General features: G+C 43.2%; 1 protein-coding gene and 1 non-coding gene across 3 annotated transcripts in view; one reads left to right on the top strand and one right to left on the bottom strand.

Moving 5' to 3' along the window:
- Positions 1-23526, bottom strand: part of GLIS3 (GLIS family zinc finger 3) — a 443148-nt gene that overhangs the window by 241557 nt on the left and 178065 nt on the right. The window lies entirely within an intron of this gene.
- Positions 15568-15670, top strand: LOC113270260 (U6 spliceosomal RNA). The gene has a single exon (XR_003321764.1). It is a non-coding gene; the product is annotated as a U6 spliceosomal RNA (small nuclear RNA).

The raw sequence follows: 23526 nt of genomic DNA, 5'->3' as shown, positions 1-23526 counted from the left end.
GGGAAATATTCATGGCAGATATCTATGTAACCACTGGGCCAATGTGAATAAGGAAATAAAGTCATAAGTACTAGTCTTTAATCAAAATCGTGCAGTTTTTCTTTCTTCAAGGTACAGAAGAACCCCTTAAACAGTCCAGAAATGGTCTGAGGGAAACAGTAGTTATCAGTTAACTGTCCTCGAACCAAACCATACTAGCTTTGTCAACACCATGTGCTGGGGTTGGATTAGAATAAGGGTTTGAAATGAGCTATTCCTCATCTATCCATGACCCTGAAGTCTCTACCAGTTTGCTTCCTATCTTGGACCTTACATTTTGACTTTCAAAAGGAGTACATGGGTATCTGTAGGGAGGACCGTGCAAAAAGCCTGAGAGGCAGCTGCCCAAACAGTTACCTTTTCGAAGCTCTTACTACATACCTGCTCCTGGGACAGCTAGAGCTGATAAAATTCACTCTTCCCTTTGTCATACTCCTTGGAACCCAGAATTTCTAGTCTGGCATTTTTATTTCTTGGCAAAATTACTAAGGTGGCTTTTTAATTTTTAAAGTTCTCTCTCAAATATATCTTTTCAAAAGTCATCCTGGGAGTTTCATAAAAGCCACACAAACTCATCCATCAAAGAGAAAGAGAAGATACAAGATCAAGAAACACAACTGAAGAGGGGAAGCCGCAGGCAGCATCTACCTGCCTCAGGAACATCCCTTTAGCCAGGAGATGAAGCCAACAGCTCTTGCAATGTAAAGGATGGAGCTCAATACATACCCACCTGCTAGGTCATCTTATCGTCTCAGATGCTAGAGAAAGCCAGGCAAGGCTGTGCCGGGATGCCTTCTCTAATCATGGAAATAGTCCCCTCATCCTTTACTTCCTGTTCTGAGCCTCTCTCAGGGCTGCTTTACTCTGTGGACTGCTTTCAAGCTACTCATCTTCTCTATCAGAGTTTACCTTGATCATAATATTCATGCTTGACTATTTTCTGAACATGGGCTCACACACAACTCAGATCCCTCAAAGATGGACCCTCTGTGCAATTCGCAACCGCTGCATGGTTTGGGCTGTTATGAAAAGAGCCAAGCTATGAAGCCTTCAGTTGGTAAGCGCACAAGGACCAACATACAGTGTTCCCATGTGGAGAGAAGGTATGGTTTCATGGGGGGTCCATTCTTCCATGACAGTGGAGTCAGAGTGTCTTCAATCCATCAATAACATTTGGGCAATAATGGGTTAACTTTCAGGGAGCAGAAAGAGTTTTCTATAAAACTTAGAGGGATATTTTAAATAGCCATTACTGAGCTATCAAGATTTAGTTCCTATGCATGAAATACATTCACTGTAAATAATACATGACATTTTTTTCTCTTTACAATTTACGGAGAAGTCTAGCCAAGCATGAACTTTTTTTATGACATCCTGCTTATTACAGAGATTTCTACACATTACAGAGAACTGGCTTTCTAGACAGGACTGTGCCCTCTTGTTGCTTTGTTATTGTGTTGTTGTTGTGATTGTTTAGTTTCTTTCTTCTATAAAAGTGGATTCAAAAACAGAACCTTGTGATGTACGCTCATCATCTCATAGTTCACTCAGAGCCCCAAATAGAACTGAAAGCCCAAATTAGCAGTAAAATCACTCTTAAATAAAAGCATATGCTTTAAGCCATAGAGCATGATGTGTGTAGTTATGATCCTTTTTCGCTTGGGTTTATTGCTTTGTTTTTTTTTCAAATAGTGGCCCCTTAAGTAAGTACCTCTCTCTCTCTCTTTTAAATGGCTGCCAATCTCAAATTGGAAACGAGCTTTATAACCCTGCAACCACTACATTTGTGCTGCACACCTGTTCCTCTAATACCCACCACCTGACTCCTATAGCACAGCGGAGACAGAGATACATTTGCCTGCAATGATTTACAAGAATGATCACTACAGTTGGGCCTGCATGAGAGCAGGGATGAGTAACATTCTAAATACAGGATGCTTAAAGCGGTGGTAATCAAGCCTCAGGGTACTCCCAAATCACGTGGGGATTTGTTACACCTTCTGACTGTCACGTCTCATCTCACAAGTTTCAGAAGCAAAAGATCTTGGAGGGGGCCCAGAATTTTGAGACAGCACCCCTCGGTCATTCTAAAACATTCATGGGCGACTATATTTCGGAGGTCACTGGTCAAAGGAGGCTGCATCTCCACTCCCCAGCTTAAAGAGCTGATGGCAGACTCTCATGGTATGAACACAAGACAAACTGGCTGGCAAAGACAATACGTAGCCACAAAAGGGAAACTCAGGATGGTTCCTACTGGGTACCACAGCACTCTTCCCCGACCACGACCAAGACATGCCAGCTACAGGGTAATGTAACATGGTCACTGCCTGAGACTGTAAATCACGCAGCCAAACTGTCTTGGTTCAAGTCCTTGCTCCAGCAAGGACTCTCTACTTCAGTTTCTTGTTCTCTGATACAGGAATAATAACAGATACCAGCCTTACAGAATTAACGGGCAGTTTCTATAAATGAAAACATGTGAAGTATATAGAGCAGCACGTGACATACAGAAGGTGCTCAGTGGTTGGTGTGTGTGTGTGTGTGTCTGATGTGGTTAAGGACAGAAACCCCTCCTCAAAGTCACTGAAAAAGTAACTCACAGAATCCCATTATACAAATTGAGAGCCAAGGTGCAGGTTTCCAGTTTTATTTATTTAAATCTGCACACAGAGTGTGCTGCAGTCATTTCCCCCTGCTCTCTGAAATTTCTGTGTTTCCACCTCCCTTCCAGCTGTGGTTCCTCCTTCCTCCTCAATGCTGGGATTAGAGTCTTCCTGCTAATTTACCTGTCAAGATATCCCCAGGCTGGGATGGTCAATGTTGTGAACCAGGAAATCTTCAGAGGAGCATTTCAAAGTGGGTCCCCAAACCCTGCTTAGATTTCAGACTGAAATAGTATCCCACCGAAGCCATGACTTGGTATCCTCATCATCTGGGCTTTGTCTCAGAAATTCTAGGAAATTGGTTATCTTTTCGGAACACTTATTTTCTTAGCCTTTTGTGGCTCATATACCTCTGAACACACTCATGTACTCCTCCTGATAGCGCTTTCTAGAAGGCCGATGTTGCCAAACGCCGCAATCATGAGAGACTCAGCCACATCCCTGTTCTCCATCTCTCTGCAGTTGTCTCTCTCTAAACTCTTTCCCTCCTTTTTCAGATTTGGAGGTTCTATGCAACTTGACTATATTCTCGCGTGGCTCTGTATTTTATACAGTGATCCCTTATTACAACCTAGATTTGTTTTGTTTTCCCAATTCCATTAATTTGGAAATGCCATCACCATGAAAAGCCATGTTTGGGGCTCTACCCCTGTACCAAGACATCTGCTTAGACGGCATTTCTTTAAATCACCAACATAGGACCCAGTTATATTTCAGGCACCTGGTCTCTGCCACATGTGTCACCTACAAAGCAACCATGACCTCAGTGAATGGGATTTTGCCTCCTTTGGGACATCAGGCATTTTCAGCAAACCACAGAATCTAAAGCTAAAGCCAGTCTAAGAGGATCATCTAGAGCAATCTTCCGGATTTTCCAGAGACAGAAACTTGAGTGCTTGTTTAAGAGACTTGCTCAAAGTCACATCTAGGGGGCAGCTTACAGGTTCCTGATTGCTCCAGCAATCTTTCCACCAGTGAGACTTCCCAGTGAAGATATAAAAGACATATTTATGAAAAAATGTAGCTGACATGGCATGAGGAGAGGATGACAGATGATACCTTAGATCCGTTCTCATGGTGATCCATTCTCAGCACTAAATTACTTTTTGCCTTATTACAAAAGGAAATATACTTTAGTTGTAAAATACGTTTAAAATACAAATAAACAGAAAGAAAAAAATTTAAACTGTCCGCTGTATCTCCACCTAAAAATAACCAATCGTACATTGGACATTTAGCATATATCATCCCAATGTTGTTTTTCTAACGTGGACGTATGTACAACAATGTAATGGCGCCGTGTGAGCCACTTTGTGACCTGCCTCTTTTACCTAACAACATATCGTGACTTTCTTTTCATACTGTTAAACTTTCTTCTTCATCATCACCTGTACTACCTGCCGAGTACTCCACGGTACAACTCATCTCCTCTTCTTGAACATTTCTGGCTTCTCCGAAATTCTTAAAGATTATCAGCAACTTTGAAATTAATACCCTTCTAGCTAAATTTCTATGCGGACCATGAAAAATTCATAAGGATAAATTCCTAGAGTTGGAACTGCTAAGGCAAAAAGTATGCGCGGTGGTGAGGCTCTCAGTAGGTGCCGACAAACTGAGAACTATATTTAAAAGAGACACTGACAAACTGGAAGGTGTCCAGAGGATGACAACCAAAATGTCTATTCAACATGTCCTCGAGGCAGGCTGAAGGGACTGGGTGTGCCTGGCAAACTCAGGCAGGAAGATAAATTCCCTCCAAAGGGAAAGGACTTTTGCTTTCCTGTCTCTTTGTTCCTTGTTTAAAATCAGGAATCATTCCCTGATTCAACAATGTCAGGGGACACCGTGGCGGAAAGGGAGTACCTGCGCTGGATACAAAGCGGCTGCATCTCAGCTTTGTGTCATGCTTTGTGATGCTGGGGCTGGGCAGCCACACTCTTCCTGTGCCAGGCCGGTCCAGGCTGGTCCAGGGGGCTCCCTGTTGGCCTCTGCCCTCAGGGAACATGAGAGGAAAGCCACAAGAGGGAGCAAGCCTGGCTCCTTCCACGTTCTTCTGTTCCTTTCAGCATCATCCCAGGGACAGTCCCCCATCTTCACAGCAGCAAGTGATTTCACTTCGTTGTTTTTCCAACGCTCTCAGACCTGGCCTCATCGGCACAGCTCCCTCCTCAGAGATCTGATTCCTAGCTCCCCGGGACGCTTCTCTGAGCTCCTAAGTTTTCATAATTCTGACCTCTTCCCCTGTTCCCATCTCAAGGGGTGACAGCTTCTTCCTCCCCTTCTTTACCTTTCCCTTTTTATAATATCTAGTTAACAACTATATACCAGATTCTCTCTGTTAAAATGACTGGTGGGATTCTGGTCTTTAGTGGACCCTGACTGATATGGTTCCCTATCACTGGAGCTGGTAAATTGAGGAGTAACCTCATGTCCAGGATATTATAAAGGAAATTCCTGAACTGAGAGAAAATTAAGCCAGATCAGTAGTCTTAAAAGTACTCTTGTCAGTGCAATCCTTTTCACAACTATAATTTTATGCTAAACTCAAGGTATAATATATAAAAGTAGGGGTGCTTTGGCTGAAATGCAAGTATGGAGCATCCTGCCCCTTACTTGCATGGCCTCACTCTACCAGCAGCATCTACAGAGCCCTGTTCCCTCCTGCCCTGCCCCGTCCTTCTGTGGAACTCTTGGGTTCAGTAGAGCCCAGTCTGGCAACCACTAATCAACACAACATGAGTCCCTTTCCAAATCTCATGATTCTGTAACTCTGCAATTCTTCTTGAATGGTCCAGGGCTCTCTGGACATCTATACGGCCCCAGTAACAGTTCAAGCGAAGCAGAAGATCTCGGCCACCAAGTGCCTGATAAACACCTGGCTGTCCCACCTACAGCCCCCTCTTTCGACCACAACCAAGAGATCCTTTCCGGCCAGGCTGGGGTAATACGGTGCAGAAACCACTATTATTGAGTCACTGCCATTCCTGCTGTTAAGAATAGGTCAGCATTTTTCATTATGAGCCTCCTTCTTTCAGAGGTTTCTAACATGATTTTAAAAAAATCTGCTCTAGCTTAAAGTTTGGCATGAAAGTTCTTGGCTCCAGGCTGTACTTTCTTTCAGTAAAACTACTAAAAGTGTGTTTAGCTACTCTAGAGCTCAGAGAGAGCACTGAGAAGTCCTGAATAGGAGAAATCTGAAGTTTGAAATATCCCCTTTCCCCCTCAAAATCTATTAAAGCTTCCATTTCTTAAAAAAAAATTTTTTTCAGGCTATTTGCTGAAAACGTAGCCTTTTGTTTTCAGTTGTTAAATTGAACCAGGTCTTTGTGATACTCGAACTGTTCAAAATAAAAGAGTTTGATGCAAACAAGAATCTTCATATTAAAGGTGGTTTTCCCCAGGGCACCTGGGTGGCTCAGTCCTTAAGCGTCTGCCTTCGCTCAGGGCTTGATCCCTGCATTCTAGGATCAAGCCCAGCACCAGGCTCCTCCGCTGGAAGCCTGCTTCTTCCTCTCCCACTCCCCCTGCTTGTGTTCCCTCTCTCACTGGCTGTCTCTCTCTCTGTCAAATAAATAAATAAAATCTTAAAAAAAAAAAAAAGGTGGTTTTCCCACATTCATCTTCCGCTATAGTTTGGTTTTAGCTTATGTCTTTGCCTTCTTTAATCCCCCCAAAAATAGGGTCACATGGCTTTTGAAACAAATTCCAAAATGTAAATTTTGCATTGGTGGTATTTATAACCTGCAGATAATTTTTCTTTATATCTTCTCTACTACTGTCAACAGAGGTGGTGAGTGGTAAGTATCAGAATTATTCCCTCTTCACAGAAGAAAAGGTAGAAGCTCAGAGAGCTTGACTTGCTTAAAATCCTGCTCAAAGCCAGACTAGGAAGCAGATCGCCTCGATACCTGCCCTGGGCTTGCTTGGAAAGGGATACTGCTTTCCTAAAGAACTATAGCATGAGCAAACCCTAGCAAAGACAGAGAAAAGGGGAAGTCACCCAATCCAGGAACATCTGCAAACTGGAGCAACTTGTTGCATTGATGGGCTTTCCCTCTCCGGGGAAGTTCCTCCCACCCATGGAGGCCCAGGCAGTTCCAGAGTACCCCCTCTGCTCCCCTGCTTTGGGGACACAGTTCAGGTCACTACCAGGAAAACACCTTTATCCCCACACTTGTCCTCAGTGCTGGGAAGGGCATAGGCTCTGGAGAAATCCAAAGAAATGTGGACTGAAATCCTAGCTTTGCCACTCACAATGAGGGGCAGCCTGGTTCTACCTCTGACAGAGAGATAAAACAAAAACAAGAAACAAATAAAAAAAAAAAAAAACCCAACCCACTACCTCAAAAGGTTTCTGTGATCAGTAAAAACACCCAACACACCAGGGTGCCTGGGTGGCTCAGTCAGTTAAGTGTCCAACTCTTGATTTTGGCTCAGGTCATGATCTCAGGGTCATGAGATCGAGCCCTGTGTCGGGTTCTGCACTGAGTGTGGAGCCTGCTTAAGATTCTCTCTCTTCCTCTCCTTCTGCCCCTCCACCCGCTCATTTGCTCTCCCTCTAAATTAATTAATTAATTAAAAATACCCAATGCAAAATTCAATAAATTGTAGCTACTGATAAGTGAACATAAACATTGCCCCCCCCCCCCAAAAAACATAAAAAGGAAGGAAAAGAGAAGAAAAAAAGAAAAAGGTAGGTATTCAACAGATATCTGTTGATAAAAGAGGGGACACTATGAATATGTTCCTCCTTAAAAGATGGAAAGTACAGACAGTCATTTAAGACTACAAACAAGGATCTGTGTGGAAAATACTGTTGGAAAAGTGTGCAGGAATCTGCTGGCTTGTAAGACCCAGTGACCCTGGGTGTGTTGGGCCACTGTGCAGCCTGGCTTTACGATTCAGCCAGTGACTGTGGGCTGTGGTTCCTGAACCATCCTATCCTTTCTCCCAATTCCAATATCTGTCACCTGTTAGTTCACCCATTTATTTTTCCAACATCCCTCATTCTCGAACATTTCCTGAGCGTCTACCGTATCTCAGGCATCGTGCTAGGTACTGGGGATACAGAAGAATGCAAACCAGGGCTCAGTCTAGGGTAAGCTGTGAGGCATTCACCTCAAATATACAATCTAAGGGGCCTCCAAACACAGTAATCAAAATAAGTAACATTTTGATGCAATACCTTCATTAAACAACATCAATACAAAAAAGTCCATGACAAACGAAATATCAAAATTTTAAATAAAGACAAGATCCTGAACAGGGCTGTGTTGAGCCATACCGGAGCTCAAGCAAAAGGGAAAACCAGTAATACTGGCCCGGTCTTATTTTAAATTTTTATATTTTATCCATCATCAATTTGGGGGGTATTAATACTGATCACTTCAAATACTACACTAAAATATTATTTATCTGGATTAAAGAGATTTTGGCATCCCCTCAGATTTCTGACTCTAATCTTGGCCCTAAATGAGACACCTCTTATAGTCAGCTGAAACCTGAAATCCCCGGAGTCGCCGCAGGAAGCAGTCTAAAGGCATTAAAGATCTATCACGACGTCCAGGCTGAGAAAGATCAAGTGAGGAGCAGGCAGCACAAGGCTGGTCAGGAGCGACACCCAAACCAGGCCTTCTGTCGGATCTTCTTTATGCTTCACCATGCAACCTTTGTGCCTCTTTCACCCCTTGACAGTGTGAGGTGGTTCTGTGCCATTCACAGCCCCTGTACACACAGTCCCACATAGCAACCAGGTTTCCGCAGGCAGGGCTTCCGCTCTGTGGCACGTTGTCCCAGCCTTGCCCGGCTGGCTCCTGGTCGTGATGGTCGAGTCTGCTCCAAGACTGAGTGACCACCATGGTTCCCTGAGCTGTGCCTGGGTTACACGATGGGCTCCATATTCAAGGCGGTCCAAACACTCAAATCCCAACATAGCACTGAGGATTACCATGCTGTGTGGGAACATGATAGCCAGACACAACCGGTATAAACACGACCCGCTTGACTTCTTCTCAGAATATTCTAAAGCATCCAGTTCCTCTCTCCCAGGCTTCCCCAGGCAGGGCTTTGCCCCTTCTGTCCTTCCCACAGCCAACTCCTTCTACTCTGCAGCACGTTGCTGCTGTAAGCAAGTAAGTAAGCCCCCGATAGCAGAGGCTATCCGCTGTTAACTAACTCAGACTACATTCCCCAGCCTCCCTTGCACCTACATTTGGCTGTGCCTCCCTTTTAGCCAATGAAGTGTGAATAGTAGGGACTTGGCCATTTTGAGACTTCCGTGTGTAATCCTCTTTTCCTCTGCTCCCCATCTGGCTAAATGGAGAGAGAACACTGTAGACTTCCAGAATAATGGAGCCAAGGCAAAGAGAGCATGGGTCCTTGGATGAACATACGGAGAGCCCCCAACCAGATGGAAATAAACTTTGGAAAATAAAAAATAAGCTCATTGAGATTTGGGGGTCTATTATAGCAACTAGCCTATCCTGACTAGTATCTTCCCCAACTAGACTATAAACTCACTGGCTGGCTCTGTATCTGATGTGTCTCTGTATTCTCAACAGTGAGAGCACACAGTAGGTATGCAGTACAATCCTGTGGTAATTAGGCACCTCTATTTCCCCATTTTTTTAAAGATTTTATTTATTTACTTGAGATAGAGCAAGAGAGAGCGAGAGAGAACACAGAGGGAAAGGGAGAAGCGGACTCCCCGCTGAGCAGGCAGCCTGATGCGGGACTCCATCCCAAGACCCTGAGATCATGACCTGAGCTGAAGACAGATGCTTCACCGACTGAGCCACCCAGTCACCCACCTCTATTTCCCTCTTGAAGCTATTATAAAAAGTACATCCACCATCATTATCAATAGAATGATAATTATGAATTGCTCTCCATCTCTTTATACTGAAAATGAAGGCAAAATATTCCTAGAAACCCCTGTTAATTATGATCACTAAATAGAATGATTCATGCTTCTTAAATGCCACTTCATAATCAGCTAATAATTTAAATATAAACAAACATACAAAGGCAGAGGATGGAGTCAGAATGGGAGCCCCAGACACATACTTGAGTTTTCCTCTGGAAAGATTTCTAATGCACTATAGAGTCTTAGGATATGTTTCTGCTCCGTGCATATCACAGCTGACATCTTGTCAAAACCAAGGGAAATAATTGCATCCCCGAGAAAGAGTATCATGCAGGCAGCAATTTAAATGTGGCACTGCTCATGAGCACCGATTTACTAACATCTCACTGTATATAACCGTGCGTGGTAGGAGAAGAGCTTATACATCCTTACCAAGATTTAGGCATAAAAACAAAATCTGTTATGCTTCCAATTCAAAAGAAGAAAGAACAAAGGAAAAGGGAATAGCATATCAAGCTGTGTTTCTTCCTCTTAGAAATAAACTTTTAAAGAAATCTAAGTCCTAGTCTGCTCACCTCCATTTGAGATGGGGTGGACAAGACATCAGCCAGTCGGCTCAGGTCTTGAGGGAGAAGAAAAACAACCTATCTTGTGAGGTTATTAAACTAACACCTCAGCAAGCCACAGGCACACTACTCATTTATTACACAAAACCGAAATCTTCTGACAGTCCATAATTATGTGCTGAGAACTCTAATGAATAACTCCGCATCAGAAGGATTCACAAAACTTTGATCAGTGTCCCGAGAGACAGAGGGTCAAGATGAACCTTGAAATCTGATTAACATCACCCATTCCCATCCAGCATTCTAAAAACACTGTTTGCAAGCTCTCCATTCTTCACCTGGATGTTTTGAAAACTTAATTTTGCCAAACATCCTAGAGCAATTATAAAAAATATTACAAAAAGTCACTTTTGAAACAGACTTAAGATAGAGTTTATATAATTTCCCAGGTGCAATTCTCCATACCTTTTTGATCCTAGGGCCATAATCATAAAAAAGTTACACTGTAGGGCTCAACACTGTACTATATTAGATGGGTAACTGGCTATCATTTTGTATCTTGTCCTCTGTAAGCGACCAAGATTTTAGGAGACCTGCGCGTGAAGTGGTGATGTGTTTATTTTTTATTTTTTTAAAGTAGGCTCCATGTTCAGCATGGAACTCCACGTGGAGTCTAATGAAGGGCCCAAACCCACGACCTTGAGATCAAGACCTGAGCTGAGGTCAAGAGTCGGATGTCCAAACCGACTGAACCACCCAGGCACCCCTCAAGTGGTGATGTGTTTAAAATGGGCCAGCCACAAACCCTTTTTTGCTCTTCCCTTTAGCTTTAAGACATATGAAGCAGGGAACAGAAATCTGATTTAACTGAAGCTAAATCATCTGGAGAAGGAATAGAACGCATGTTGATGGTTTCATCAACAGTTTGGTTCAAATGAGGATGGGGTGTGTGTGTGTGCGTGCGCACGCACAAAATGAAAACATGACTGCCCTCTGGGCCCTCTCAGTAGGGTTAAAGAAGGAAGGGCAAAAACAAAATGAAACAAACCAAATACCACATGCCACCGCCTGAAATGACTACATGAGAGGCAGACATCACTAATCAATACCCCACTCTTTCCGACTGAGCCCGCAGTCTGTAATCCTTACCCCAGCCCTCTCGGCACTGGCTACCTGACACATGGAATTGAGACACTAAAGTGAAATCCAGTTTCCAGCTCTGAATCTGTCCAATTACTAATGAATGTTTGAAACGGATAAGACATCAGAGTTGCTCAACTCTCCCATTTACGGGTAAAGAAAATGAGCAATGGAGATGTTAATAGACTTTTCAAAGGCCAAACAGCCAATCCACAGGGATTTTTTAATTGAAATCTTCAGATTTTTAAAATACTCTCTCTTGGTATGATTTATGCCATTGAAGACATGTACAACAAGGTTCAAGAGTAAAGGGATTTGAGCAAACTCTCAGTGTGTTCTACAAACGGAGCCAAACAAAAATCCACTGCAGAAAGTATAAGGAGAGCTGTAAAATCACTCTCAACCTTGAACTTTGTGCAAGACGATCAGTCAAGCTTACCAGAGACCCTGTCTCCTGTATCATTTGCCTACATCAACAATCTCTGGTATCGCTTGCTACTTCATGCCAGAATAAAGGAAGATACATGTAGAAATTACCTCTAGAGAAAGAATGTGCCGCTGCTGGACCATTCTGGGCTCACACCATTTACTCCACGGTCACATCGCATCACCCACCTCTTTCAGGGGGCCGATGTGGAGCCACTCAGGGCTCAGTGGCTATTCAAAGTCTGAGGTCAGGTTTTTCAGAACAAAACAAAACTTTTCCAGTCCCAGTTTGATAATAATTATTCTGTGTTTTTGGCTTAGTAGCATTAAAAACCCAGCAAGCAGTCCTCTGGGAGAGAGAAAAGGACTATGAAGCCCTCCAAACCTCTGATCTATCTTCCTTCTCTCTCTCTCTCTCTCTCTCTCACACGCAAGTGCGAGCGTGCACACACACATACACATGCACACACACTTTCTCCTCCTCTATTCCCAGAGGAGCCCCTCCTTCCTCACAGGGAGAGGAGCCCCTGGAATGCCCTCCATCTTGGGTTGTCTAAGCGTGAAGAACCCTTGGGAGCAATGTATGTGCAAGAAGAGGGAAAAGAGTGGCAAACTGCTTGTGCGATAAAGCCAAAAGCCTCCAGCAGGTTCTCCGTGGTGGAGGAGAAACAGCCACGGGGAAGGACTTCACACACGGAGACGAGGAGGAGCAGCTGGGGAGGAGGTGGAAGTGGGTGACAAAGACATGGAGCCAGAAACAGAGCTGTGAGGAAGAAGGGGGAAAAAAGGCTGAGCAGCCGAAAGCTGGTGGTTAAAATAACTCGTGGTAACAGAGTGTTCTTTGTTACCACACACTGCTCTTTGTTATCACACATTACAGAAAGTTATAAACAACAGAAGCATGCGGTACACTAAAGCTGCTTTTCAAGCTCCGGGCTCTGGTGACCTAACAAACTCCCCGGCTTCCCCCTGTGTAGACGGAGGCCGCTTCCAGAACACCATGTCAGCCCTGTGGCCATTAATCTCCCTATCTCCACCGACGCAGCAATCTTCTACACTATGTGGCACCGTGCTCTTTGCCGAGATGCCTTTTGCGTTCACACTGATGCGGGTCAGAGAGACGCAGGCAGGGCTGGTCCCATCTGTGATGAAAAGTGACTGTCGAGTTCTACAAGCAAAGGGATGCAAAACTTTTCTGAGGGAATTAAAAAAGCCCAGAGAAAATGATCTCATTTGGGTTTATACATAAAATTAGACACTCAACAGCAACAAGAAAACAGCTTGCCTATGAAGGCAGCGGACAGACACAGCCAAGGGTCGGCACGAGGAACAGACCGCCGTGGTGGGTCTGAAGACCCTTCTCTCTCCCGCTGCCCTGAGCACCAGCTTTCCTGACAGCCATGCTGCCCTCCCGCTTGTGGCCCCCCATCTACCAACTACGGGGGACAGAGTGCACTGACGAGCATTCTGGTGGGAGGAGGAGACACGGTACCCCCAGCCCTACTTCTCCCCATGACGTCACAGGACAGCCAATGGAGCTGGTCAGGTCACCTCTGCCCCCTCCGAGGCCTTCCCCTCTGACCTCTCTACCTCATCACGTCAGTTATCTCTGCCCTCAGGAGCCCACATGGACGTTCTCACTGCCAGAGCTCTCTCTCAGCCTCCACTCCACTTGACATCTCGGTCGCAGTGGTCAGACACTAAGGAGCACTTCCTCCTCACTCAGACCCCCACCACTGTGTCACTCTAGACTGCATAATCAATCACTCTTCCTCTATCACTGAGGGCTTTTCATATGCCCGCCATTTAGGAGTCGATGTTTTCTCAAGGTTGCCTTTTCTCCTCATTTCATCCTCTGCATCGTGAGAATGCTGGGTTTCTTCCTAGACCGCCGGCAAAGAGTATGGAGAAAAACTATGTCTAACTCATCTATGAGTGCCCCTTAGCAGGTGCCCAAATCCCAAGCTGGGAGCATGCCTGATCCACTCTTGTTATCACCAGAGCCCATCATTTGTCCTTCCGTGAGATCTCTCAGATCTGTTTTCTCATCATTCCCACTGCCGCCTTCTTATATCATCCTGGCCAGGCTGTAGCCAGAGTTGTAACCTAACTGGTCCCCATGCTTCTACCTCTTCCCCTGTCCATTCCATCCTTCAGAGGACCCCCAACATTACCTTCTGAAAGACAGATATGCCTCATATCCCTATCATGACTGTATTCTTTCAACTGCTTCCCTTCACCCTTGCATGGGATGATGTCCAAATTTTGCAGAATGAGAAATTCAGTGCCCCTAATAATTTGGCCTCAACCTCCAAACATATCTACCACTGCACATATCTTACACCCTAGCCCTACTGATATACTCAACATATATTTTCAGTCTTCTCTTTCTCTGAGTTTGTGGTTCTATTGGCCAGGGATTTGCTTGCCTCTCCCTCAGCCCAGTGAAACCCACATCTCGAGTGCTAGCTGGAGGATCATGACTCTGTGAGGCAGCCCCAGCCCTAGTCTAGGGTGGTGAGTCATTTATTCCCTCCCTGAGTTATCAGAACACTTACCCCTATCTCCGTCATATCACTGAACATGTTATAGTCCAAGCCATATCTTTATGTGTACCAGACTGTGAACGCTCGGAGACCAGGGTCCCAGTCCGGGCATTCCCAGGACTTAACACGGCACCTGGCATATTTGTGGAATGTTTACTACACTGGGTTGAAGGCAATGAAATTTCAAAAGAACTGATCAGCAACACATCTTTCACAATTAATCACACAGAGGAAATTGTGAAAAGTGGGTGTCTCTAGAGAGAAAAAGTGATGGAATGTGTCAAGAGACAGACTTACTTTCCACTGCATATCCTTTTTATGAGTTTTAGGTGTTTTACTACCTATGTGCACTATTTTTCAATGCAGTCTGAGGAGGTGCCTGGCACTGCACATAGTGGGGATTTTAGGAATCGTGGAACAACTTCACTAACCAAAGAAATTCATGAACCTGGGGTAACTTCCATGTAGATTGTTCTGTTTTCCCCTCCACTCCCACAGAGCAATGCTGTTCTTCAGTTGTTGCATTCTGTACAACCTGCTAACAGAATGATTTATGGACACGTGCTCCCTGCTGGGTCGTGAGCCCCGAGAAGGCAGGGACTCTCCACTCCTCACCTTCACGGCCTCTACAAGCTTCCAATGTACCGCTCTGCACACACTTGGCTGTCAGCTTGTAACTGTTTAATTGAATTGGACTGACCATGAAAATAAGGCAGAGTTTCAGATTTTTTAAAAATAGCAATAATTACACTAGTTTGCTGCTAATAATCCATGTTAAGTGGAGGCAAGGAAGAGAAAACCTAAAATACTGCTAATAGGTAACAGTGAAAATATTAGGTTTACTACAGTCAGACTGAGTACAGAGCTGGAAGAGCCGTAAAAACATAACGGACTTTGATATTTTGCCATTCCTTATTTAGGTTGTGGATTCATATGTATTCTTCCTTCTCCACTTTTCCTGGCAAAACGAGCATTGTCCTTTCACGTGAGAGCCCTGAATATAAGCACAGCCACCACCCTACGGAATCACTACAGGTAGAAGAGGAGAAAAAGTTTAGAGATGAAAAGAGGAAAAGGAAAAATGGATTCTGAGATGACATCCTTAGAAACAAAATCGGACAACAATCAGCAATTTCCAGGTAGATCTAAAACCTCACTCCCCTGGTGAAAACACTCCAACCAAATCCTTTCACGCCTGGGAAGCAGTTTGCAAGCCCCCCCACCGTGACGAAGAAGAGCCCGCGCAGGACGTGGACCCCGTCCTCACAAAGCTGAACAGACAGCTATCCTGACAAGCACATTAAAAGTTAGAAAACAATGCTCGCCTCGGCAGCACGCACTAAGACTGGAACGATACAGAGAAGATTAACATGGCCTTCATGCAAGGATGAAACATAAAAGTTAGAAAACAATAGGGAATTTAAGGAGAAAAAAAAACTACAACAACACAGGATCCATACATATAAGCACCAAATACAGAAATATGTAGTATCCATCCATGTGTCTATGTGACACGACAGGTACAGGTCCTAAGGGGCCCCAAGCCTGTCACACAGTCCAAGCCTCACCATTTCCTCCAGGAAGTCCTCCCCTTTCCTCCTCCTCTCTCTCCTTCTCTGTCTCCCTACACACACATACACACACACACGTTCTCTCTGGCCCCTGAACACACCAGAGATTTGCCCTGCTTGTCCCATTTCACCACCATCCATTTGTATTATGATCACTTATGGTGTAACCAACCCAATGAACTTTAGGTCACTTGCATACAGACTCTGCACTCACTCACTCACTAGTAAACGCCACTAATTCATGCTCCACGGAATGCAGCTCACTGGCGAGACAAGGTGTGAGCACAGCACGGTAGATCTGGATTTGTCCTTCCTCCCCACAAGCCCTACAAGAATTCTACTTCTCACAGGGAGTAACAATAACTAATATGGGAAGGGAAGGTAATAAAAGAGAAGTTAGGGGCATAGAGATAAATCCTTCTTCTCAGGTCACTTACAATAATTAATTGACTTGCCTCTTTTGGAAACAAGTATTAGGCTTTATTTTCCTTTGTAGTCCCATTGCTTGGCCCAATTATTCATATAAAACACACACTTAATAAATAGTTGGTGATTTAGTTAGTTCATTAAAGGGGAGAGAAAGGTAAGAAAAAGAAATGTTCTCAATTAGTACTCCCTGAAATGAGAAATAAATAAGGTCAACAGAAGAGAAGTACAACTCTCCCTTACTTTGCCCATCCTCAGTGTGTCCTAAGTGATTCAGTAAGGTGTCTGTCCCTTACCCCCAAATTTGAAAGGATATTAAAAGTTCACAGGACACACGGCAAAAGAAACAATCAACAAAACAAAAAGACAACCTACTGAATGGGAGAAGATATTTGTAAATGAGATAGCCAATAAGGGGCTAATATCAAAAATATATAAAGAACTTATAAAACTCAAGTACTCAAAAACCCCCCAAACAATCCAATTAAAAAATAGGCAGAAGACATGAACAGACATGTTGGAGATGTCTCGCCAAAGAAGACATCCAGATGGCCAACAGACACACCAAAAGATGCTCAATATCATCAATTATCAGGGACATGCAAACCAAAACTACAATGAGATACCACCTCACACCTGTCAGGATGGCTAAAACCAACAACACAAGAAACAACAGGTGTTGGCAAGGATGTGGATAAAAAGGAACCCTCAGGCACTGTTGGTGGGAATGCAAACTGGTGCAGCCAACTGTGGAAAACAGTATGGAGGTTCCTCAAAAAGTCAAAAATAGAACTACCAAATTCCATTACTGGGTATTTACCCAAAGAATACAAAAACATTAATTCAAAAAGATACATGCACCCCTATGTTATTACAGCATTATTTATAATAGCCAAATTACGGCAGCAGTCCAAGTGTCCACTGAGAGATGAATGAATAAAGAAGATGTGGTCTATATATACAACAGAATACCACTCAGCCATCAAAAAGAATGAAATCCTGCCATTTGCAATGACAGTGTATAATGCTAAGGGAAATAAGTCAGTCAGTGAAAGACAAATACCATATGATTTTACTCTTACGTGGAATTTAAGAAACAAAACAAATGAACAAAGAAAAATAGAGACAAACAAAAAACAGATTTAAATACAGAGAACCACCTGGTGGTTAGCAGAGGGGAGGGGGGTGGGGGTGGTGAGCGCATTTTAGATGGAATTCGCCTCAGTAAATATTTACTGAGTACCAGCTATATATAGGTTGTGTTTCCGATACAGAGAGGAAAGAGATAAATAAGACCTGTTCTTTCCCACAAGAATCTTACAGTCTAGTATCCTGTTCCTTAAAAATTGCAGTGCCTTTTATTATTATGCAAAACAACACAATGAAATTTCACAACATTTATAAAGTCATATGTTTTTTAAACCACAGCCAAAAGAGATACACTAGTATTACTTTTCAAAAAGCACAAGTACTTCACTGCCAAATCCCACACTGCAGCCTGCCAGTCCTAAGGGCCTCACCCCGAAAGACCTGTCGTCAGTCCTCAGAAAGAAAATGAAATAGACAAGTCTTCAGAAGGAGCTACCAATGGCTTCATTGTGACAAAAACATCTATATCCATATGTCCATGTTAAAAAAAAAAAAAAAGCTGGTGGAAAGGCTTATCCCCCACAGCTTCCTTTAAACAAAATGTAAATGTTTACTTTACTTTTATTTTTATGGACTGCTCCCAAAGATTCTGGTCTGGGCTAGTTTTTCACGTCTCTTAATAACCCAAATAGTCACGTCTGCCACCAACTGCAGGGTGAGAGCTGAAACTCAGTTCTGTGGGGACACATCCCTCCATTATATAAAGGGGACAGATATCACTTATGTAATAGCTCAGTTTAATACATTTATCTCAAAATTAAAAGTGAAAATGCTTAGAAAAAAAAAAGAAAATGTCTGAAAAGTCTGATCTTGAATAGTGTACATTTCCCTTCACAAAAGTTTTGAGAGAACAAATGTATGTGCACATGTGTCAGTGTCTGTTTGTATATTAAAGATTATACAAAACTATGTATTCACATACATAGCTTTCAGAATTCAAGCAACACATGACTAAAGGGGAAAGGAAAACAAATCATTATTGCAAAATTATTGGGGAATTACTGAAGAAGAACATTGCCGAAACATTAAAATGTTAAAAACACAAAATTAAACTGTCAGGTGTCTTCTTCACTAACAAGGTAGTGAAGAGGGAAAAAATTCATACCTCTTTGTGATCAAAAAAGAAGAGTACTTCTTCTTAGACAAAGTGACACCTCCCCTTACGTGTCAAGTTGTTGGTTGAAGGGGTGTTATGTCCAAGAACATTGTTCTTTGTTTGGTCTCATGTGTCCTGTGTCAGTGAGAGCTGTCCTGTCTGGGCTCCCAGGGACTTCAGGATACGTCCTTCCCATTCCCACCCCATTGTGGTCAGTGTGCTTCTTCCAGAAACACGTATGAGGCAGAGCTGTGGTACAGACGATCTGCACTGCCTGCTCCCTCCTCCAGAGGCCCAGCGCTCTCACCCTCTTCTAGAAAACACTACACTTCTCCTTATTGCTGGTTTTTTGCCTACAACCTCACCAGATCCAACACTGTGGTCTTGGCTTAATCAATACTTGATTTGAATTTAAGAAAACCCCGTACATTCATTCACATTGAGGATGATTACACAGACTCACACTCGATGAAAATAAGGCAGGACTTTATTACAGCTCCTGTGGTGTGTCCCAAGAGAATTTGTATTTTAACCTTCTTTGGGACTTAAACAAAATGAGGTAGTCTCAGGCAAGGAAACCTAAGAGGAGAAGGAAAGAAGAAAGCTCCCAAGTCCGCTGAAGCCCCACTGCTGTCCTGCCCAACACCCTTTGGCCTCCTGGTCCAGGACATGGAAATGAGGCGGGAGGCATCGGAATGGTTTTCAGGCCCACGATGCTGGAATCAGGCAAGCTCAGGCTCCGACTATGGCTCAGTCACATGACAGTCGCTGTGGCCGCTGTGTCCCTAGGCCTCCTCACCTGCAGGACTGGAGAAGCGCCTCCCTCATAAGGCACAGGAAGTAATAGGCACGGTCACCGCTCAGCCAGAATTGCAGCTGTGACCGCTGTTGCTGGGGCTGCCATTACTACTCCTGCTGGCAAGCGAGAGCCCCAGGACTACGCTTTCTGTGAAGAGACGTTTCGTGCACAGCATCATGGTATAACTGCGGGCTCTGGAGGCTGACTTCAATCCCAGCTTGGCCCCTTTCTGACGTAGCTAAGTTCCTTGAACAATGCACTTAACCTCTCATGCCTTAGCTTCCAGTCATAAAAAGAGGATGATAATATCTGTGGAGTTATCATGAGTGAAGGGAACATGCTTGAAATGTTTGCAAGAGTTGCACATAGTAAGCCTTTTTCCACTTAACCTTAGAGTGTCTGAAATTTTTAAAAGGTATTATTAATGGCAATAAGCATACTGATAACTTACTGTAAGGTAGGCATTTGGTTAAGCTACACACACGCAATCCCACATATGTACCTATGTGTGTATGTATATTTAATTATCCTCATTTACAGATGACAAAACTGAGGCACAGAGGATGTGAGCAATGTGCTGAGCGGCAGAGTCAGGATTTAAACCCAGGCAGTGTGGCTCCAGAGCCCATGTGCTTAATCGCTATGCTGTGCTGCCTAAAAAAGTGTTAAAACAATGAATGAATGTTCCTGGTGGAAAAATACAGAAAAGAGTCAATGACCTTGACCCTACTGTTTTCAACGAGCAGGGACAGTTTTCAGAAGTGCGCACAAAGGGAGGACAAAGGCATGTGGAGGGCAGGGCAGGGCCGACTCAGTGTTCCCTCTGCAGGCCTGGCAGGGGTTTTCCAGCTCAAGTCAGAAAACAAGAGTGGCCTAAAGACACAAAAAAGAACTCAGGGTTTTGGCCCTAAATCCAAAGTCACTTAGTTTATAGCAAGTTTTAAACGGACAAGGAACAAATGTTTATCATGGGCTTGGCCTTCCGTGGCACCATGAGGGATTGTAAATAATCAGGATACTGGTCTTGAGGAAGCTTTCAGAAGGCCAAGGTATCTTCCACTTCCCTCCTCACCCAGCGCTGACGCCGGCCTGCCCATCTACAGCTTTTCCGGACTGCAGTGGGTGTAGTGGGCTTGGTAGTCTAGACATCCTGCAGCTGAACGTTAGGCCATTTGGGGCCAAAGACATATTCATTGGTCACAACAGGATGAGTTGATGAGAGGCCTTATCAATTCATCAATATCCCTAAGGCCTTACTTCATAAAATCCCATCCAAAAACCTAGGAATTTTAGGTCAATTGTGTGTTGAATCAGTGTTTTGCTATTGACTAATTCTTGGGAGTGATTCATTGTTTTTCTCACCCTGTTTGAATTCAATTTCCTGTCAATGTCTCAACTTCTGGTCCATCTAGATCACCTTTTCAGTGGACGCTTCCCAATAAAAGACAATAAGCAATCTAAAAATCTCAACCAAAAATACTCAACGATGGACAGAAAGAGATGGGGAAGAAACATAGTAGGGAAGACAGAGAGGCTGAGGAGCAAGGGAGAAAATCAAAATGGGTCACTGGACTCTTAAAAAGATGAACATTTTTCATCTACCAGATTAGCAAATACTGTGTTCCTGAGGTGAGGAAGCAACTGGCACTTCCATCCACGGCTAGTGAGCGTGCACACAATCGCCCATGGAGGTGAAATCTGCCAATATCTGCCCAAGTTTAAATGCACACACCCTTTAGACAAGCCATTCCCTGGACACAAACCTTATAACCAGGTGCCATCCCATGCTACCCCAAAAGACACCCAAATCGTGAGTACTTCTACATTTCAGGAGACCTGTTCAGGAAAGGGTTTTATGATAACCACAGGACATACAGATTACACACAATATAACCTTACTTAATTAACCAGTTACGTTTTAACAAATATGATGTCCAAGTAGATAGAGATCATATTTGCTGCTATCCCTTTGAGACTAGACTGGGGGTTTGTTTAGGTGGCTGCTATGTTTTATAGAATTCGAGAGTAAGGCTTACTGGATCACGGGTCAAGCCATACCGTAAGAGGAAAGGTCTAAGTTTGAGAAAAGGGGCCACGGGGGTTCTAATCTCTCTTCTGCCTGACAATCCATCCTCTTGAATAAGACACTTCACTCCTCTGATTTCCTTCATCCGTGAGTGACAAACGTGAACTAGCTGTAAATTTGTTTCACTTTTAATGATCCATTTATACTGCAGCTAAACAGAGCTGAATCTCCATCTGCCCACACAGAAGAAAAAAGGAGCTAACGCTTACAATGCGGGTTCTTACTGACTGGCTGGAGTTGGGAGTTGTCCATTATAGTTGACCCTTGAACAACGCGGGAGCCAGAGGCACCAACCCCACATGGTTGAAAATCTGTGTACAATTTCTAACTCACCCAAAACTTTACTAATAGCCTCCTGTTGATCAGAAGCCTTATCGATAACACAGTTGATTAATACATATTTTGTATGTTACATATGTTATATATGTATTTTACAATAAAGTGAACTAGAGAAAAGGAAATGGTGTTAAGAAAATCATAAGAGAAAGTACATTCACAGTGCTGGACTCTAAAAACTCCACATGTCGGTGGCGCCGTCCAGGTCAGACCCATGTTGTCCAAGGCCAAGCAGACTTCTCTTGACCCTGCCAATAACCTCATAAGGTAAGTATTATTATCTTACTTTTTACAGTTTAGAAAACTGAAGCTCAGAAGAGTTAAGTCATTTTCCGGATTCCAGAGCCAGCAAGAGACAGGGCAAGGAATCAAAACCAGATGGATTTTACCCCAAATCTGGGTTCTTTGTCCTTTGCTGTATTTTCTCTACACCTGATAACCCAAACTTACAGGAAAAAAAAAGTCCCCATTGCTGATTTTGTCAAACCAGAGAATGCAGCATCTGAATGCAAACCAAAAAGAGAAATATATTTTTAAGGGAAAATAAGGAAAAAGAGTAAAGATAAGTTTGTTCACCAAAGGATTAAATAGATAATTAAAAATAAAAACCTCTCTGAATCACCATAAATGACTTAAAATCTATGTTTCTACCTCGTGCTAAAATAACCAGATGACTTGCTGTTAATTGACTCTATTTAGACTAAGGTAAATATGGTTTGGTTCTTTTTTGCCCACCGGTTGTGTTACAAAGACATAGACTGAATCATTCCTACACCTAGTCCAGGAATAGTTCCAACTCAAAGGTCATTTGTATTGTTAACTCATACCAAAAACAAAAGTCACACATTCATCCTATGAATAACTCCAGAACTCTAAGTCCTCAATGGCCCTTTCTTTAACTTGGTCACCATTTATAATTTTTAAAAAGCAGGGCTAGGGGGTGAGGGGGCAGAGCCGTTACTTAATGTACTTAAATCCATCTAGTAGCTGAAGGACTAAATCAAAAATCAAAGATGAACACAAAAGCTGAAACTGTAACACTTGTAGAAGAAAACTTAGACGGTAAGCTCCCTGACACAGGTCTTGGAGATAATCTTTTTTCAATCTGACATCAAAAGTAAAAGCAACAACCCCAAAAATAAACAAGTGGGACTACATCAAACTAAAAAAAAAAAAAAAGAAGAAGAAGAAGAAAGAAAAGAAAAAAGAAAAGGAAAGAAAGAAAAAAGCTTCTACACAGCAAAGGAAACCATCAACAAAATAAAAAGCAACCTACTGAATGGGGGAAGATATTTGAAAATGATATATCCAATAAGGAGTTAATATCCTAAATATATAAAGAATGCACACAACTCAACAGCAAAAACAGCTCCACAACAATCCAATTAAAAAATGGGCAGAAGATCTGAATAGATGTTTTTCCAAAGAAGACACACAAATGGCCAACAGACACATGAAAAGATGCTCAACATCACTCATCATCAGGGAAATGCGATCCAAACCACAATTAAATGTCACCTCACACCTGTCAGAATGGCTAGACTCAAAAAGACAAAAAATACCAAATCTTGGCGAGGGTGTGGAGAAAAGGGGATTCTTGTGCACTGCTGGCAGGACTGCAAACTGATACAGCCACTGTGGAAAACAGTATAGAAGTTCCTCAAAAAATTAAAAATAGAATTACCATATAACCCAGTAATTCTGCTTCTGGGTATTCATCCAAAGAAAATGAAAACCCTAACTCAAAAAAATATGTGCACCCCCACGTTCCTTGAAACATTATTTGTAATAACGAAGATATGGAAACAACCTAAG

This window comes from Ursus arctos, unplaced genomic scaffold, assembly GCF_023065955.2.
Source record: "Ursus arctos isolate Adak ecotype North America unplaced genomic scaffold, UrsArc2.0 scaffold_33, whole genome shotgun sequence".
NCBI classification, from domain to species: domain Eukaryota; kingdom Metazoa; phylum Chordata; class Mammalia; order Carnivora; family Ursidae; genus Ursus; species Ursus arctos.
The sequence above is the reverse complement of the archived record's forward strand: the minus strand, read 5'-3'. Positions and strand labels throughout refer to the sequence as shown.